Source organism: Pipistrellus hanaki, assembly GCF_964339955.1.
Source record: "Pipistrellus hanaki genome assembly, chromosome: 4".
NCBI lineage: Eukaryota > Metazoa > Chordata > Mammalia > Chiroptera > Vespertilionidae > Pipistrellus > Pipistrellus hanaki.
In genome coordinates, this window is record NC_140506.1 from 40005874 (window position 1) to 40027484 (window position 21611).

Sequence of the window (21611 nt, forward strand, 5' to 3'; positions counted from 1 at the left end):
TTTTATGGGAGATGATAGTGGCTTTGGGCACTGGTGTAGCCCTTTTCATTTAATTACACAGCCATATTTTCAGGGTAAAAGCTGGCTCCCTTACATGTTCTAGGGACCAGTTCATCAATGTGAGGTCTCCATCCCACCGTGACCCCCTATTAAGTACACAGTCAGGCTTTATTCCTCTCGTTCATGGGGATTTATTTCATGACTCTTGCCTTTCCCTGATACTTGTTCTTCATCAGGATTATCCCATTTCACCCTAAGTTTCAATATGAATCATCTGAAACTTTATGGAGATTTACAGTCCTTCTGCCCAAAAACCTTCAAGGTCTCTATGCAACACAAAATATCAGTTCTGCCTCCCTGGAATAACCTCTGTGAATGTTTTCAGTGAAGCAATTACTTCATAGAACATACTGTGTTTCATGAGCCTTTCCATTTATAAAATTACAGTATTCTTGGCTTTGGATAATCATCAATTCAATTTAAAATTATCTGAAAGAATAGTAATTTAGCAGAAATGATCAGCATTTTAAAAAGCGTATTACCACTTAAAAATCCATAGTTTGTCTAATAGAAGAAAAGTTTGTAATATATTCTGAAAAAGAAAAACACAAAGAAATTTAAATACTCATGAAAATATATTTCATTTAATGCAGTATCTTTATTACTGCTTTCTTTCTCATTTACTATAAGGGTAACCTAAGGATATAAACAGTACTCACAAAATTTGACACTTTTTCTTTTTGACCCTCAAAAAGCAGATACACATGATGAGTTTTTAAAAAATAGCTCTGCATTACATGTAGTCTACTGAGCACAACCCCCAAATCAGTTAATGCTCTTCACAGATCCAGTTTGGGATGGAAAGGAATTGAAGTCATAAGAATGTGTGAGGAGGCTTTCAGACTGTAGTGGGCTGGAAGGGAAGGACCGGAGGTGGGTGACTACAGGGGCACGAAGGATAAAGACATGAACTCTTTCCTTCCTGCACTATTCTAAAAGATAGCTGGGAGGCTGTTTAAATATAGTCTAAATTATATTGGGTGGTTTAATATATAATAAACTATACCTGTCACACAAAAAAACATTCAACAGAATTTTCAGAGAGTAGGGAATTGAAAAACATCCCCAGTTTAGTCTTTGGCCCACTGTTAAAGGGTATCATGTCAATGACTACAGGGTACTATAGGCAGTGAATGGCTGAATGGGCCTAAAACATCTCAATGCAATGATGTTAAGGTCAGCCATCAGCGATTATAAGCACAGTCAATAATCAAAAACTGCACTTTTCATTAAACTAAGAGATTAAAAATATATGTACTTTATTTCACTTGAATAATACATTTGTAAAGAATTATTTGGTGAACCTTTTGAGGAGAAGGTGCATAAAATATTTCATTACCTCGGGGACTTTTTGAAAGATTAAATCACTTTGTAGGAGGTGTCAGCAGAAGAAGGAAGTCACGTTCACTCTCTGTGGCTCCTCATCATGGACTCAGAGTAGTGGAGTGATTTTCACCTCGTAACTCCATGCACTTGCACACAATTTTACTGGCTACTCTTGGCTCTAGGATAGCTGAAGGAGGTTTAACATGTCAAAGCCACATTCCTAGGGATGGAATTCTATCATTTTTGGATAGGAGGGGACACTAGTAATTGTTTTACTTTTCTTTAGAGCCAAGACTCATACAAATTATCAGTAAAAGGATAGTAATAACACTCAACATTTATGGGCATCGTGCTAAGCAAATAACATGGATTCTTTGTTTAAATCCTCATGACAATCCAGTGAGGTAGGGACTATACTCCCCACTTCATAGCAAGAAGACTGAGGCACAGACAGGTTAAGAATTCTGCTAAGAGTCATGCAACTCATTAAACACAAAAGTGAAATTTACTTTCAGTAATATGGCTATAAAGGCAAAAGCCTTACTACTCTATCACCCTGCCCTTTTATTTTAAAAATAAAATTCTTGCAAATTACTCCTTGTCAATTTAGTGGTATGTATGGAAGAAAGACAGTGAAGAGTGCTGACAGGAAAAAATGGACTCATTTGACATACCGGTTTGTAAGAAAGCTCTGCAGATATTCTTAATCACCAAAAAGATGAATAGGTGGGTCCTAGGGCAAATTAAGTCTAAAACATCTGAGGAGACAAAGATAAAACTAAAGGTATCCTATTTCAGGAACATTATAAGAAGGCAAAATTCTTTGGTGAAGACAGTAATACTGAGGAAAATAGAAGGCAGCAGGAAAAGAAAGAGACCAAATATGACATGGATTGACTCCATGAAAGAAGTCACAAGATGAGTCTACAGGAGCTGAGCAGGTCTGTTGAGGACAGGATGTTGTGGGCATCACTCATTCATTGGGTCACCAAGAGTCAGAACCAACTCAGTGGCATGTAACACGCACAATTTAGTAGAACCTGCAGATTTTCTGCTTCTCAGTCTTCTACTATTAATGATTTGATTGAGCAATGGTAATAGCTGCTGGTTTTAAATATATTCATTTATGTATAGGTTGTCCCCCCAAATGTATATACACTTTAACAGCTGATTGCTAATCAATGAAAATAAAATGTATTTTAATAGACACTGCCTTTATAATTACTCAAAGTATGTTTATACATTTTGGGGACACCTGTATACATATACACACACACACACACACATATACACACACACATCTATATAATCAGTAGTATTTACTTCTTTGTCTTACTCCTCTATCATTTCTTGTTTATTTCTTTCTTTCTTAGTTTTATTAAGATATAAATGACAAAATTATATATATTTAAAGTATACAACATTGTGATTTTGTGTGTGTGTGTGTGTGTGTGTGTTTTACCACAATCCAGTTAATTAGCACATCCATCACATCACATAGCTATCTTTTGTTTTTGTGTGTGTAGTGAGGACACTTTAGATCTATCTCTAAACAAACTTTAAGTATATAATACAATATTACTAACTATAGCCACCATGCTGTAAATCTTGTATTATCCTTAAAGGCCCCTGTCAGGAGTTTCATTTACTCATCCTTAAAATCATGTACAACTCTATTATCTAAGTAACTGTTTGCAAGCTAGAAGCATCTTTTTGTACTTTCCAGTCCAATTCTCTCAGGCTAGTTCTTTTTCCACTTCTCCCTTTTAATCAAAAGACCCAAGCACAAATCCCACACTCTTCCAAGAATCTCCAGCAATTAATTGGATTTTTCACACAGAAAGATGAATTAACGCAAGCTCCTTTACAGAGTAATTACCAGAAAATGAAGCTGCTCAGGTCAAGAAATAAAACATTGCCTGCACTCGAAAGCTCTTTGTGGGACTCTCCCTCATTACAAGCTTCTACCTCCCAAGGTAACCTCTGCCTTCAATATTGTGTTAATTATTTCCTAGATTTTAAAAAATATATATATAATGTTGCCGTCCATGTCTGTATACATTAAGCCAATGTGATCATTTGGTCAAGATGAACATTTCTTTCTCTTCATTTCCTCTAAAATGTCTTGTGTTTTTCCTCTTATCAACTTCATATTTCCACTTCAGGAACTCTGTTTAATCTTTATATGGTGCACATTTAATTGCCAATTTAATCAAGTTTGCCACCATCTCTACCACGACAATGTGCATTCATTTTTTTTTAATCTATTGCTTCATTTTGTCAGTATGTTCTGTCACCCTCTTAAACCTGAAAAGAAAGAAGAAAACAGGAAACATGTTAGGGAAGGGGAAATGGCAGGGGATGGCACCTACTATTTCTTGCCTTTGGAGACAATAACTGGAGTGTGGGTTCCACATTGGATGACCTCAGATCTGTAGCCTCCAAAAAGCTCCACAGCAGCCCTCTCGCTCCTCCAACACCAGTGAATCAGTCCTTTCACCACCCCACCCTATAAAAAATCCTAATGGAAAAATGGAAAATGTAACATATAGAACAAAATCTAAGAACTATTTGTGCCTATTAGAAGAGGCCTATGATCGTCTCCAGCCAAAAACATTTCAACATTGCTCCATTAGAGAAAACGACTGTGTAACCATCCCAAATTGTGTTTTGAAGACCATTTAATGGTCTGGGGGAAACACTCACACTATGGTAAGTGAAAAAGCAGGACCCCAAACTCTATACCTAATCCCGCTCTGGCGAAAAAAAGTACTTCCAAATATTACAGTGTTTATGTGTCTGGGTGGTGGTGGGAGTAGGAGTTATTTTTATTTTGTTTCTTTACATCGTTCTGTACATACAGGCTTTTTTTTTTTTTTTTTTTTTTTTTTTTTTTTTTTTTTAACAAAGAGCATGTTCCTTTCATAACTGGGGGGGAAAAGTTATGTGGTGCTTTTTAAGGAAAACGAATGATCTCATCAGGTAGTTTTCTGCCTTTCCTCTGACAATGAAAGCCCAGAGTGGCTTGTACATGCCTCAGATTTTGTTCAGTCAGAGCCCTGCTATATGTCCGTATGGACCACTGCTCACCCAGGAGGACAAAAGGGTGCAGCCTCAGGGAGCAAAGTCCCAGAGCTGGCGAGGGGCTGACCCTGGAGGGGACTTTGTTTTGATTGTAGACTTTTGGACTGGCCCTTTCTGCCCTTTGTGTTCCTGCTCCTCCGGTGCCATGATCTGGGCACTTTGAGTCCTGCTCAGCTCCCTGACACTTCACCTTGCACGCCCCTAAGTGTCTCAGTATGACTTGGAAACTGCATTTCCCTGCTGAGTAAGGCAGCACCAAAGGAGAATTCTAATCTTCTACCATCCTCACCGAGCTAGACCTGCACCTTCCTGGCTGTGGGGGACACGCGGGGCCTCGGGGCACGTGGGCATCACTGAAAGAGGCCCTCTCAGTGGGCTCCTTCTCCTCCCCTCTGAGCTCATGCCTCCCCAGGGACTGCAACGCGATGGGCACCCGCAGGAAGCAGATAGGAACGCCGGGCCTCTGTGAAAGTGGGAGTTTGGGTGGCAAAGTTAATTGCAGTTTTCATCAGGATAAAGATATCCAGATGTGAGAGAGAATTAAGTTCTTTCCCTGCCATGCAACAGATGACTGAGCTAAAAGAAACATTTATTCTGTGGAGGGATAAAATGAATATACCTGCGCTATCTTCTGTCTATTCTTAAGTTCTTTAAATTAAATTAAACCATCACTCAGGTCATACTCACTAAAGAAAGCAAGGCAATGCTGTCCTCAAGTGTGTTTATGTAAATTTCTTAATGAAGAAAGAATAAAAATACATTTACTTGATATTTATGAATATTATAAGCCTTGCAAAAGGTTTACACATAATTTATTATTCCCAAACCTATCATACAAATGAACTGACTCCATTCTGTACATTTTATCTATGGAATATTTGTGAGATGTTATATGTGAGAGGAGGTTTTGGATGTAGCTTGGGTCTCCTTACCCAATAGCAGTGATTTTCAACCTTTTTTATCTTATGGGACACATAAACTAATTACTAAAATTCTTCAGCACACCAAAATATATATATATATATATATCTATATTTTTGACCAATCTGACAAAAATAAAAGGTATAATTTTGATTTATTCACACTGGATAGCTATTGTGATGGCTGTTGTCATTTTTTTATTTAACAACCTAAGGGAAAAGAGTTTGGTGCCCTTATTATATAATTAGTTATTACATGTTTTAAAAATTCTTGTGGAAAAACCTACGCTTTAAAACATCGCTGTACCTTGACAAAGTGGTTTTGTGTTCTAATACATTTGATAAATGGTGATTTACATTATGCCAGTATGGGGTGTGTGTGTGTGTGTGTGTGTGTGTGTATGTAGTGTTACATATATTATGTGTAATATATAATATGATATATAATATATGATATATGATATATGATATATAATATATAATATATATAACTAAATCAGAGAATTTTAGAGATGGATCTCCATGAAAGTGGGAGTTTGGGTTGTCATGGATCTCACAAGTTATCATGTAGTTACATTTTTATATAAAAAACTACCATGGTTCACAAATTTATATACATACTATATATATATATATATATATATATATATATATATATATATATATATATATATTTGTGTGTGTGTGTGTGTGTGTGTGTGTGTGTGTAATGTGTATGTGGTACATGACTCAAAAATCTAAATTGAAGTTTTTAGATTTTTTTCACTTTAAAAAATATCTTACAATTTCAACAATGTTATATCCATTTTTATCAATTAATTAGTTGATAGATTTTAACCATCATAGAAAATAATACTCAGCAAGATAAGTAAAAGGAACTAAAAAAATTATCATGAAGTGAAAACTGTGGCTTGGTATATAAAGGAAATAACATGTTTTTATTACTACTAGTTACACAGTATAATTTTTATCAGTGTTCTCATTGCAGATGACAGGAATCACCATCACTCTAAATAACTAAAAGCATGAACTGTGGATTTAAAAAAGACAGAGTGTGATGAAGCCACGTCTATGATGACGAAGTACAAATATCTTATAAAGTATCAGACCAAACTGGTCTTTCAGCATTTGGGGTAGTTTGCTTTTGGCAAAGTCCAGTATCCTGTTCACAGAGGAATGGCTTCAGATTATATTTTGAACATCAAACAGGCTTTTTTCAGGTCTTCATTTTGATGAGTTCTGATGGGTAATCAGAAATACATGGATTAACTCTGCTTTCAAATAAACAAGGGTTTAGCTATTAAAGAGAAGAAAGTCTGGCTCATTGTGTTCTGCTTTGTGCCAAACTCTAAACATGGGGTTAGGCAGTTCAGGGTAGTGGATGAAAACATGTGGTTGAACAAGGCTTCCTCCAGTATTATCTTAATAAGCCACTTTCAGGTCACTCTGTTCTGTTCAGCTCCATCCTGGATTTGAAAACTTTTGGTGCAAAAATATTAGAGATTATCTATACACCCAGCAACACATGTGTGGCCAAGATTCTGGTGCCTGAGGCTGTGCCAGCCGCTGTCTGAGTTTAGATGTATTCCTACAAACATCCTTAGTTCTCCCTTCACATGTCAGCACAATGTAATGGACGAAGACGTGTGCAGTCTTTGGAACCAGATTCAAATCTCAGTTTAATTACTTCCTACTTGTGTGACCTTGAGCATGTTACTTAATTTCTCTCAGTTTGCATACTTATAAAATGGGGATGATAATGCTGCCTATTTCATAAGGTTGTTGTGATGATTCAATGAACAGGTGCCCAATAGATGTTAGCTGTGATTGGTATCTATTTAAATTCGGAGGAGTTAATTGAACATTTTCAAAAATCATGTCTTGGGCTATTCAGCATAGACACACTCTTAACTCTCTAATGATGTGATAGTTCCAGAGAGAGTTGCTTTAGAAAAGGATTAGCTTTGAAAGGCCACCTTTGATAGGAGACAGAGAGGGGAATACTGCTATTCTCAGCACTCCTGAGGTATGGATTTACAGTCTTTGGGAAGAAACAAAGTTAACTAGGTTGTACAATGTAAACAAAAATACTAATAAATTAGTAAGAGTTTAATAGGAGGAAGATACGGATTTTTCTCCAAGGCTGGTCTACCTCCGTAAAGTAGAAGCGTGATGTGCACTTAGGTAAGCATTTCCCAGAATTTTTCCTGTGGGACACTAGTCCTCTGAGATGCACCTGGACAAAGAGGTTTTATGTTCTAATACATTTGATAAATGGCGATTTACATTATGCCACTATTATCCCACTTCAGGAATGTATCATGTATCACAGCTTGCTAAAGACAGTGGTTAGTCCCACTGTAAAGAAATCTATTTAACTTTAACATCATATTTCCCAAAGTTATCTGACTATAGATTCTGCCATTTTAGGACACTTTAAATATACCTATAAAGACCAACCGAATGCTGGCACTCCAACTCCCCCCAATTTCCACCTTCTCTCTTCCCCCAGCCCTCCATCCCCACTCCCATATCCTCACCAGAGGTCATTTTCTTTGAGAAAGGTAATAAATTCAGGTTTTTCCAGTATAAGTGTCTCTAATATTTCAAGTTATTGTCTGTTGACTATGAACTAAGGCTGACTATATTGCATATTCAGCTAGACAAGGACCTGTGAGATGAGAAAAAGGAGATTTGCCAGAAAGACTCCAACAAGGAAAAGACACGTGCAGAGCACCTTTCTCTGGCTGGCTTCAGTGCTGCATCTGTCTATATGAATTGTGGCCCTGCAGCAAGCTGGCATGGAGCTCTCAGGGCTGCATGTAGATCCATGGAAAAGTCAAGGTGACAGGTGGCAACCCTTGACTGAGTAACTCCTGAGCCATTCACGGACTTGCCTAAGCTGAGATGGATGCTCAGTTCTCCTAGCGGTAGAATGGAGCAGAGACTTGGTTTCCTTCTGAATATAATACTCATCTTGTTTCTAGTCTTCCTCAAATATATATATAACTTTTTAAAAATAGGAGCAAAGAATTATCTCCTCGGATGAGATAACACAGATAAGGAGGGATTGAGAGGGTTTTCTTAGTTTCTATTTCTTGTGTGTTTGGTTTGCTAAGAGAAATAAGCCTCTAGTCCAGTCTCAATTCTCCACCCACTGATTTGTGTGCACACAGATTTCTGACCCTGTGTCCGTAGGTCTCTGTCTGGGCACTAGGGACTGCCATTCACAGGGAACTTGGAGTGGACTGTGACAGTCTGGCTCTGCACCAGGCTCCAGTGAACAAACTGGTGTCCTTCACGGGTAAGCCTCTCTAGTCCTTTGTCCTCGCCCTCAGACAGAAGTGGAGAGAGTCAAACCCAACAGCAGTGTTTGCACAGGTGCTATGGTGAGAAGCAGCTTAGTTATAATGCAGTTCAGAAACACACAAAGGTACTGAAACATAGGGGCTCATGAAAAATAGCCCACCCAGAGGCAGGAGAGAAAAACCTCTGCTCTCCAAACATTTTGTTGTTATCCCTGATATTTTAGTGGGTTATCACAAAACAGGAGTAGGTCAACTAAAGGTGGCAAGACAAATATGTAACTCTTGAGTGCCTGGTTTTATTGGGTGGTAAAGTACACTGGGTAATGAAAAGTACCTTAGGTGGTTAGAGAACTCCTCAGGCACCATGGATAGTTTGGTCCTTAGTTCTCCTACCCACCTTCCCACCCCACTTTCTCTCCCCACTCCACCCCCAATGCAAACTGATAATTCCCTGGTGGGATAGGGGCCAGACTGTGAGTACCAGTACTGAAGTACTTTCTTGCCCTTTCAACTCTTAGGAAGCCATCAGTTGATTTGGATTGATGTCTCCCTCATAATCTCAGCTTATTAAACCTTCACATTTTAAAGAGAGCTCTCCCTCCAACAGGTGGGTCCACATTCTCACAGGTCTCTCCGTTACAGAGAAAACAGGTCCAATTTCACGTCTCAGGCCAGAAGAGGCCATTGTTATTGCTCTTACTTCGGGGGAATGAGAAAGGAAACAGAAAGACCAGTAGAAGAAGCAGGGCTTGCTTCTCACAGTCCTGCTAGAACTCGCTTGATGTTTGTCCATCAGAAGGCCTGGTGTTTTGTTCATTTATGCATTCAGTCACAATGAAGACATTTTTCTCTTTCATATAATGTGGAACATTAAAAAATAATAGTCTGGTGATGCACGGGGGAATTACACTTTTCCTAGTGTGTGGTTCTTGGCCCAAAGTGTATGATGGTTGGAAGAAAATCAACACAAGGCTGCTCTGTATAATATTATGTCTCTGGTAGAGAGTGGTTTGGAGGGTTTTATGGAGCACAGATTCTAAAGGTAAAACCTATAACAAGTCACAAGTCTGAAAAACTGATGAAACTGTACATTCAAATCTTAGATAAATAAACTAAAACATTTCCAAAGGTGAGCAAGTTGCCAAGTGTTCACATTTGATTTGGACATTGTATTTACATATGTTCCAAGTTTGATATTCCTTCCTTTTCTTTTTAAGAAATCAAACAAACAAACATGTTGGTAATACTTATATATAATTTATGTGATATCTTGCTATCTATTAGAATTTTATAATAGATAAAATTATTTGTCACTCTTTAGTTCTCCCAAGGAGAACTGGGGAGAGACTCTCAAGTTTGCTAAGAACACTTTGAGCAAGCCTCTTCTTTAAACTTCTTTGCCTTTCATGTTTGATGGTCTTCATGTGTCCCATATCTTACATTTCTTTCCTACTACATTACTTATATTATCCTATCTAATAAAAAGGGAATATGCTAATTGACCCTCATACCCTCGCAAAGATGACAGTGCCCACAGCCAATAAGAAGGGAATATGCTAATTGACTGCCATGCCCTCAAAGATGGCGGCACCCATAGCCACAAAATGGTTGCACCCAGTCCGCTTATCCCTGCTGGGGTGGTAGCCATGCAGCAAGGCCAGGCCCATCCACAGGCAGGCCCAGCTACTCCACACATGTGCCTCCAGTGTTCCCCAGTCTCTTCAGCCGCCAGCTGCCTAAGGCCAGCCTGAGGCACAGGCAAGCTTCAGATGGTGGCTCCCCAGCTGCCCAGGGCCACCCAAGGCTCAGGTAACCAGGGTCGACCAAGGCTTGTGCTGCCAGAAGTGGCAACAGCAGAGGTGTATGGGCATCGCCTTCCCCTGATCACCTGGTTGCCTCCTGCCCCTGAGGTATCCTGGACTGTGAGAGGGGGCAGGCCGGACTGAGGGACAGTTCCTTCATGCATGAATTTTTATGTACTGGGACTCTAGTATGTTATATTTTATAGTATTCTGTAAAGCCCGTTGCTAGGGCCTCTAGTATACTATATATTTAGAGTATTCTGAAAAGCCCATTGCTAGGACTTACAGAATACTCTAAATATATAATATTTATATAGGGAATAGGGAAGGCTTGTATGCATATCTGGCTTTACATGTTTTAAAAAAGGATTGAGGCCGAAGGAACAGATTCCAGGGGTACTGATGCTTTCTGTAAATCAGAACCTTAATGTAAAAGTCAGGGATGCACTAAGAGGTTTTTGGACTTCTGAATTAGTGCTTATTTTGTCTGTTACTCAACATAAACATTGATAAGCAAGAAGCAGGATTCTAAGACACAGTGGACAGTGTTCTCATACCTGTCTAGTTTCCATTAAAGGCATATAGCACACACTACTGTTGAATGTGAATGCCACCTTAGTTAAATAGAGAAGCTGTGAGCAGCACATTGTTAAGCAAACTATGCCTACAAGCAGCGTTCCTTTTGATATAGCAGGGTTAGGTATGTAGCCAATTTTAACAAAAATAAGGATTACAAATATTTGCCTTACTCATACACTCCATTATAATCTCTTTCTCCCACTTAGTTTATCAGTGAAGAATCTCTATACACAGTAATGAGATTCCTTTTGATGAAACTAGCTGCTGCTCAACCCATGAGGCACACCCAATGTCCTGGTCTGAAAGGCAGAATCATCTGGCTACCTATAGTCAGTTTTTGCTTTTGTTACCAGTTGCTTTTCTCTGAAAAACACCAGACCCATTAATGTTCCACTTGGTGGCAATGTGTGAAAAATGCCACCACTCCTGGCAATGGCTTCCCAGGAGCTCTTCTTATCCTGGTTCAGCAGGTGCATATTAACTAATCTGAAAATTACTTCCATGTTAAGTTCTCTCTTTTATGTTAAACATAATGAACATTAAACATGCTTAGGAACTATTTACTTATTTTTTAACAGGCTTAGTGAACACGGGATCTTTAAAAGATGTGGGTAATGTCCAATCTAGGCCTGCTGTACTCCAAATCTTGAAGCAGGGAGCATTCACTTGAAGAGTTCAGATCTGAGCTGTGATGTCGACATGTATCTCCCGTACACACATGAAATGTAACTGTGCCGTCTGAAAGGCATGGAGTTTCATGATGAAAATGCCTTGGAGGATGACTGGGGAGGTTTCTGTAGTAGTTCTCTTCCCTGTGGTGTGCCAGTGAAGCAAATGGGGTATTATTCCATAAAAAAACTCATTAGCATTATTCTCTAGGCCAGATTTTTTTCAAGGATTGATATACAGATTTCATCCAAAGAAGATTATCTGATGATTGACTATTTGGCCACTTGAATAATTGAAAACACATTTCTCTGTGGGCATGGTTTCCTTTGGGTTGGCACACTTGGAATCATACAATGTTAGAATCCTCCCATCGCTGATGGTGAGCAGAGTGACACAGAAGCTTTGTGACATGAGAAAGGTCACTCAGTGAGAGAGTGACAGGGCTGAGACTAAACCCCAATCTGTTGATAACTGTTTCTCAAAAACAGAAGACCTGTAGTTTGCTGCAATTTATTTTAAATTATGAGAGATGCTTGATGATGAAAATGTCAAAAAAGAATGTACCAACTTCTTCTCATTGGAAAACTGTTTAAATACATCCTAGGCATCACTTTCCACAGTCCTTATTGAATATAACAGAAAAAAAACTTACCATTTATGATGTTAATTTTGCCATCATTTATGTCTTTCCATCCTAGAACATAGATAAACCATTGGAACCACTGATGAGAAACCAGTTTGGTCCCATTACAGGCAATCCAACCTGGGGGTAAACTAGAGATGAATAACAGCAATATGGTGGTATTTTCTGGCTCCACTTCTAAAAAAAATAAAAATAAAATGGGACCCCAGCCTCCTTAAATGTCTTCCAATTAGTTCAAGAAATCCCTTGAGAATTCTTTCCATATGTGGTCGTGTAAACAATGCTCCTGGCCAGTAGATGGAGTCTTCAATTTCTCCAGCATGTACTTGGGGATGCTGTTCTCCTGGTACCTCAAAATACCCTTGCTTTTTCAATTTTTGTCCACTTACATCTGTCTGTTACAGTGATGCTGAACTCTCCCTATACCATCTGATCCTCCATGAGGTGGCATGTCCTCTGAGACTTCTAATCAACTCCACATGTAGACTAGACAGAGTAGTCAGGCTGCCGTGACCTCTCCTGCTTTGCATCTTGTGTTGGGTTTCCTAAGTCCCAGTTCAGCATCTTGATGAAGGGAAGAAAAAATATTTAATTCATACTGCACTCTTTCATGGGCACAAAGCTGGGCTGCTCATGCTGTCAATATCAAGCTGGGCTGCTCATGGTGACCTTAGTGGAACCGCAGGTTTGCTTCTGTGGCTGCCCTCTCTTTTTTAGAGGCCTCGTCTGGCACAAACCTGAGGTAGAAGGAGTTAGAGGGCAATATATGAATATCTCAGCTGTGCTCACAAAAGCCCTCTTCTCTAATGTCACTGCCCTGGGTCCATATTTGCATAAATCATGGTTTTCTCTCCTTTGAATCTGTTATTTCCAAACAATGGGTTCTTCACTTCCTCATGCAAACATTGTCCTTGAGGCCCCACTCACTGTGCTCAGACAGATGTGGATTTGGTTGGTGCCCAGAGTTCAAGTCCCCATGTTGGATGCCTTTCCTTCAATATCAAGGGAAGAATGCATTTATTTTAAAAATGTTTCTGATTTCCTCCAGAAGTCAAGACATAGAGAGGCTTTTAGTCATGTACTTAAATTCTTTTGGTTCATAGTTATCTATAAAATTTGTAGTCAATAAGGTATCATTTGTAGTACAACATGTGAGGCATGGAAAAGTATAGCCACTGGTGTGCTGGTAAATGACCAGCAGCTAGTTCTCTGAAAGGCAAACCTATGATTTGTAGTATCCCACTGTTTTCCATGATGTAAGTACTCTCACCAGTGACAGTGACATTAGTAGAAGTGGTGTGGGGAAGAGGTGCTCAGTGGCACACCATTATATAGGATTTTCACCACACAGAGACAACCTAAGGGCACAGATACTAGTAAAATGTAGTTAAATAATTAGGAAGGGATGCATTTTGAATATTTGTTCTTTGCTTTGAATATAATTTATTTAATTGTAACTTATTTATTTAATATATAACATAACAATGGCTGAGTAAGCACTCACAGATTTCTTGGAAATTTAACAATCAATTCTTACATGACCGCACATGCTGGCTCCCGCACTCTATTGGGTATCACATAATGAAGCAAGTCTGATACTGATCTTGCAGAGCTGTGTAAGCTAGCATTGCAGACTGCCAGGAGGGTGAGACGAGTGCATATGAATAGCTGGCATGTTGGTGCCCAGTAAGTTCTGAGTGAATCCACAAGGATAGTCTTGAATGGTCAAAGAGGCAGGAATTAGTTGGGTGCTCTGAGGCAGGTCAGAGCTTTCACCTTCATAATTCTGAAATTGTGTGCATATTACATCCCGCTGAGGGTAGATCAAATCTTGCAGTTAAAGAGGGAGAAGGAGGAGAGGGAGAGACCAAATGACATCATTTCTTTTATGCTCCTCAAATGGTCCTCATTAAGTTGACTGCACAGACTATAAAGAGGGATTTTTAAGAGCCTGGAAAAGTTGAAGGCAGACAATCCCTGTTCAGAGGATGAAATGGGGTAAACCATAACATATGTACCAAATAATATACTCTTTGTTTTATGTAATAATTTATTTTCCTCCCTCCCCTTCCTCTACATGGAAGAGACCTAACTCGAGGTCAGTCCTCAGTACCCCTGAAAGCTGAGGAAGCAGCAGGACTGATTTGATGGTTTCTCTGGCAGCACAGGCTAGATCTCCTGCACGGTGGCAGCCTGGCCAGTTAAATTATGATGACTGCTTTGGCGAGAGAAGTTTCCATGCTTTATGAGGCCGATAGCATTCAGTGTTTAAACCATTAAATTTGCATCTGGGAGAGCCCTGGTCAGGAAAAGGTAAAAAGGTCAAATTTCATAATGGCTCTCAGAGCCAAAATGGTATCTTTCCCGAGGGGCTGGCTGGAAAACATTCAGCTTTTTGTTGTAATAGAGGTCTTGATAATTGAAAGTCAGTGAGATAAAAAGATCTTTTAACAAGAGTACTTAAACTCATAGGCAGATATTCTCCTACTAATTATTGGGAGGAGTGGCTAAATATAGTTTGCTGCTGTAAAGGGAATGAATCTGGACATTTGAACTTGTTTCCTTGAGTTCACTGATATTGTCCAACGGACTTCATGCAGCGCAGACCAGACTTAAAGTCAGGTTTTCAGAATTGTTTTCAATGCAACCCCAGGGTTTCTCTGAGATTTTATAATTTGATTGAGCCAGTGACAGCTTATTTTAAGATGATAAGTTTGCTGCTTTACTAGTTTATAATTCTCTTTATCCCAAGTACAATCAATTCTGCTATCATGTGACACGGGCATGCCTAAAAACCACACACTATGTAAAATTGTTTAACAGAAACCATAGGGCTTTGACACCAAAGTGTGAATCATAAAAGGCAAAAATGATGAATTAGACCTCATCAAAGTGAAAAACGTTTGCTCTGTGAATGACCCTGTTAAGAACGTGGAAAGGCAAGCTACAGTCAAGGGGGGAAAATCTGCCATCCACTTGGCTGACAAAGGGCTAGCATTTAGAATATATAAAGAACTCTGAAATCTTAACAGTAATAAAGCAAACAAGCCAATCCAATTAGAAAATAAGCAAAAGGCACGAAAAGACATTTTACTCAAGAGGACATACAGATAGTAAATAAGTACATAAAAAGATGTTCGACAACATTAGAGAAATGCAAATTAAAACCACAATAAGATATCACCACACAACTATTACAATGGCTAACATAATGAAAAAAACAATGACACTATAAAATGCTGGTGAAAAGTGGAGAAACTGGGTTACTCATGCATTGCTGGTAGTAATGTAAAATGAAACAGCCACTCTGGAAAACAGTTTGACAATTTTTAAAAATAAACTAAGCATGGCACTTCCATATGGCCCAGCATTTGCACTCCTTGGCATTTATCCCAGAGAAATCAAGACATGCTCACACAAAAACCTGTGCACGGTTTGTTCATAGCAGTTGTATTTGTAATATGCGCAAAGTGGAGACAACACAGATGCCCTTCAAACCTGAATAAACTGTGGTATATCCATGTCATGGAACATGACTCAGCAATTAAAAGGAACAGATTACTGATACACACAACTCCAATGATTCATCTCACCATTTAACTGTTTGTTTCTGTTGATAAGGATGGCTCGCCTACTACAGGATGGCAGGTCAGACCTGCCATCCTGTAGTACCTCCTATTGATCACAAAAACAATTTATGAAATTACATATTGGTTTAAATTTGTTACCACTTGTAAACCCTATCGCCTATTGGTCAATAGTATAAAAGAATTCATCTAGACATCTAGGCAATTAGGCTGCTTATTAGACATTATTAATATTATGTGATAAAACTGAAGTTATGGGAAGAATAGAATCAAATGATTTTCTTATTCCCAACTTAAAGTTAGTAACCCCTAGAGATAGTGTCATGAGTGAGAAGCCGTTGTGGAGGAAAATCCTGAGCTGGATGTTGAATCATTTAAAAAGATGCAATGTTTTCTAGAAGTGAGGAGATAAGGGCAGCAATGAGAAAAACAGGACAATAGGCATGGGTAGGTAACAGTCCAGAAGAAGATGACACCATTAAAAATCACACTCTTTTTTAAACCCAATTGTGAGCAACAAATTAGTAAAAAACTGAAGAAAAAGAGCTCCATTTTCAACAAAAAAAGGACATAGCCACAACCTCAAACCACAAATTACAAAGCAAAACCTTCCAAATCTAAGAAATATATACCCATGAAAACAGGAGGAGGCTGAGTGCCCACCAAGCCTCTTCAGACATCAAACAGGATACTCATTTCCTTAAAAGTCAGCTCTACGGTCCTGAAAGGCCCAGCACCTGATTCTTTAATTAAAGAGGCAAAACTCCAGATTGTAGGCAAATCCTTGTAGGCACCTAGCTCAAACAGTTCAGCATGTCCAGGAAGGAAATTATCTGTGTAGCCTTCTAGCCTAAGTAAATGAGAGGGCAAAGAGGGAAACGATCGGCATACAAGGGATTTTACTATGAGGAAGGCTGGGATTTTTTACGCCAAACTTGAAAAGAAGTATGCACCCAGAGAAGAGGATAAAACAGGCACATTGGAGAGGTGTTCGAGGTGATAAGTCTGTGTGCAGAGCTGTCCACTTGACAATGTTTACTAATGTACTGACTGATGCCAGAACCACAGCTCCCTGTTGGTGATACAGCAATGATGAGGAGGTGACTACCAACCAGAATGTGGCATCAAAAATAAAGTGAGGGAAAACAGGGAAATGTGTTAAAGAAACAGGGAGTGTAATAAAATGAGAAAGTCTAAATATATCTAATTGGAGTTTCAAAAAGAGAAAAGGCCTGGCCAGTATGGCTCAGTGGTTGAATTGAATGTGTGCATGCATGTGTATGTTTGTTTCTGTGTTTGCTCCTTTCTGACCTTTCATGTTGGACACAAATAGCTATCTCAAAGCCAGAATTTGCTGATGGACAGTGTGGAGAGGATCAGGACCTGGATCCAAGTTAGTCTGAATTTTCAATTCAGGTTAGTTGTCTTAAACATCTTTCCAAAAATACCTTATTCTCTATTATAAAAAATACATATGCAAGTCACCAATGAACATACGAATGGCAAAGTAGTCCGCATCATTAGTTGTCAGAGAAATGCGAATTAAAATCATAGTGCAATACTACTGCACATCCACACCAATGGCTGTGATAAAGAAGACTGACATTATGAAGTGCTGGAGAGCTTGTGGAGTTACTAGGCTGCCATAAACCAGTGACAGGAAGTGTAAATTTTTACAATACAAATGTTTTGGAAAATGGTTTGCTACTAATGTTAAATATATATTTGTTTTCACCCAGAGATTCTGTGGTAGTTATTATTTAGATACACAGGGAGGGGTACTAGTCTGTTCTGGATAGTAGTTGCATGAGTGGGTTAACTTTGGGATAATTCATTGTATACATTTATGAGGTATGCACCTTTGGTTCGTATGCTATAGTTCAATAAAAATGTTTATTGTAGAAAAAGACAACCGATATCAATTTTAAAAAATTGTTTGCCTGCTAATACAAAGACTTTCCTGTATTTTTCTTTTCTTCTTTCTCACTTTCCTAATAATAAAAGTGCTAAAATAAATAAAAAACTATAAATGAATGGTTCAGATTGTTTTAGATTGATAAGTGAGTATGATCTACTAGATTTAGAATCAATAGTATTTCTTCAAGTCAGACAGTTTTAAAATATTTATGAACTATTTGACACATTCTGCTATCAATCTCTAATTATTGTGTTATGGATTGCTAATTAACTGTGGGGTGGGTTGACCATAACTCTAATATTTCTTGTAGTACTTAAATATTCCAAGGCTTATTCTGAATATCGGTAGCAAAGACAGGGCCTTAGGGAGAGGGGATTATCTCAGTGTTTAACTAGATGTTATAATGATGGAATATAAAAAGTTAAGGTGAAGAGTAGATTTACCTGCTACATCAATCCTGTTCTGAGTAGCAAACTTCTCAGTCTTTATAAGGTAAAACCAAAAAAATTTTTATATGCTTACTAGAGGCCCAATGCACAAAATTCGTGTGAGGGGCTTGGCCCTCGCAGCTGTAGCAGCTTGCCTCAGCCCTCACATTCCCAGCTTCGTCGGGAAGGCCGTTCAGCTGTCTTGTCTAATTTGTATATTATGCTTTTATTATTATAGATATGCATAGCCCATGGACACAGAAAATAGGGTAGTGAAGACCTGGGGGTGGGGGTGGGTATGATTTGGGAAGAGGAAGGTAAAGAGTAGGGGATGGGAAATATATGTAGTACTACCAACAATAAAAATGTATTTAAAACATAATAATTTTCTATGTGAAAATTTTAATATCAACCAGGTATAGCAGAAGATACAAAAGTAATAACTTGATGGGTAAATCATGTCTTTATTCATTGGATCATCTACAAATAGTTGTTGAGATTTTGCATGTTTATTTACCTCAGCATAGTTGCCATTAGGAGGAGCTAACACCCGATAGTGGGTGGTGGGTACTATAAGCAAACACAGGGACGTGCTATATGTAGCTGGGATGGACCTGTGCACAGTTACAATGAAGAAACGAAGGAGGAATTGGTTGGTCTTACCTGAGAGAATCAGAAAGGGCTTTGTACAGAAGCTAGTTGAGTATATATAATTATTTATTGATATTATCGTCATTGTTAAAGCATATAACCAAGGAATTCATAAACATGGCAAAAATTTCAAATTAATAGATAGAAAACTTGTACTTTTGACTTGTAGAACAACTTCATAAAATGTGAGGACAAAGAAAGACAGCCAAAGGGCAAAAGAAAGGAAAGGATCATTTTTGCAGGAGGTAGGATATCCTAACAATATATTTTAGCCTTGAGTTTGTGTTGGTTTGCCATGATTCCACAGTTCTGACAAGGCACTGAAATGTGACAGTTTTTTCAGGACCGCTCCTTCCCGGCACCTCTCACCCTAGAGCTCTCTCCCCACTCCTTTTGTCAAATCATGAGTAGACCCAGTGTGCACACCTGTGAGATCAACTTTCCAGTCTAAATACCTTATGTAAAATCTTTTGAAAGCAACAGGGTGCACTCACTTAAAACTATAGGAATGGGAGCCAATTTTTAATTTGTTCCTCCTGTTTGCTGAAAATATAGTATTTCTCTTTCAAAGACTTTATTAGAAACCTGGCTTTCTTAGGGGAACACAGACAAGCAATTTATAGTGATGAATTAGTGATGATGGTTAGAGTCAAGAGGTTCTTCAATTATTAGAGGTTTGTACTATTTTAAAAAGGCATTATTAAAGTTGCACAAATATTTCAGATTTTAAAGGAGGCAGTTTCAAATAATGACAGTCATGATGACAATAAGGACAATGATGACTACTACCATATCTGCCAATGTGCCAGCCATGATACAAAGCATTTCATGTATATTTTATTATTTAAGAATAAGTATGAGCAGTTTGCACAGTCTTGTTAGAATTATGTCAGGAAGTGTATTGTAAAAATGTTGATGGCAGGAAAAAAACCCAACTTTCTTTAGATTAATTTCTTGAAGCCATAAAAGCAAAGGAAAAATAGGCTTGTTGCCCAAGGACAATGGTGTAATTTTGGAGATACAGAAAAGCTGAACTCCACATTTTATTTTGCTTCTCTCTTTTCCATCAAGGAGAATTATCTTGAGATGAAAAATGGTGAGATGAATATGGATAAGGGAAAAGAAGCCCAATATATACAAAATGATTCAAAAGAATCTCTACCAGCTCTAAGGGAGACTACCTAACGACTAGAATGAATTCAACCATAAGATAGAAACAGAACTTTCAAAGAGGTGCAGCAGCAATCTTGGAATCTTGGAAGACAGACGATTGCTGAGAGATGAGGGATGTATGTGTGTAACTCTGCTATTTTACAACAGGAGAAAAGTATGCTTCACAAACTGCTCTGAGGGCCATAATTCTAAGAGAGATTATTTTATTGATTTTAAATTACATTTTTTAGCACATTAACATTTTGGAAAATAGGAGTCTAATGACCAAAGACGAGTATACTCTCCAGCCATCAGAATCAATATAAACTGTTAAAGCCTACCAATTAATGATTATTAACTACCACAAGTTCTTCCGTTAAGTTACTTGCATTTAACATATGTGATTAGACTTGAACTCAAATTTATATTCTTTTTTTCATATAAAATATCTTAATCAATATGATGTAGCATTGGAATGAACATCTCTGGGATATATAAAATATGCATTATAGGGAACTACAATTATGAGTGACCAGATCATAGAATTTTCAAAGCTCAAAGATTTTGGTATGACCAATATATAGGATGTCCCCAGAAAGGTGTATACAGACACTTTGAATAATTATAAAGGCAGTGTTTATTAAAATACATTTTATTTTCATAATCCAACTATCAGCTGTTGTGCCCACAACCAAGATACATGCCCTTGACTAAAATTGAATCTGGGACCTTTCAGCCCAAAGGCTGAAACTCTATCCACTGAGCCAAACCGGATAGAGCAACATTTTTAATGTCTTTAAATCTACATTTGTAGATTTAAATATTTTTAAATCTACAAAGGATTTGAATGGATCTTACACTAAGAAGGTTATTTAGTATATGAAAAGATACTCAACACCAGTAGTCTTTAAAGAAATGCCAATCAAAATCATGTGATCCCACTTTACATTCATCAGAGTGGCTATAATAAAAAAGACAGACAATAGCAAGTGGTTAGGCTGTTGAGGAACTGACACTCTCATTCGTTGCTGGAGAATTAAAATTCAGCCATTCTTTAAAACTGTTTGGCAGTTCTTCAAAATGTTCACTATAGAGTTAACATGTGACTCAGCAATTTCACTTTTAAATATTTATCCAAGAAAAATGAAAACACATCCTCACACAAAAACTTATATACAAATATTCATAGCAGCATTATTCATAATACTAATAAGTGGAAATAATCCAGGTATCCATTGTCTGATTAATGAATAAATAAAATATGGTATATTAATACATGAAATATTATTCAGCAATAAAAATGAAGAATTGATATATGCAACATGAATGGAGTGTCAAAACATTATATAAAATGAAAGTAGCCAGTCACAAAAAATACACATTATGTAGTACCAGTTACAGGAAATGTTAGAAATAGGTAAATAGGTAAAGACAGAAAGTAGCTTTAGTGATAGCCTAGGACTACAGGGAAGGGGAACAGAATT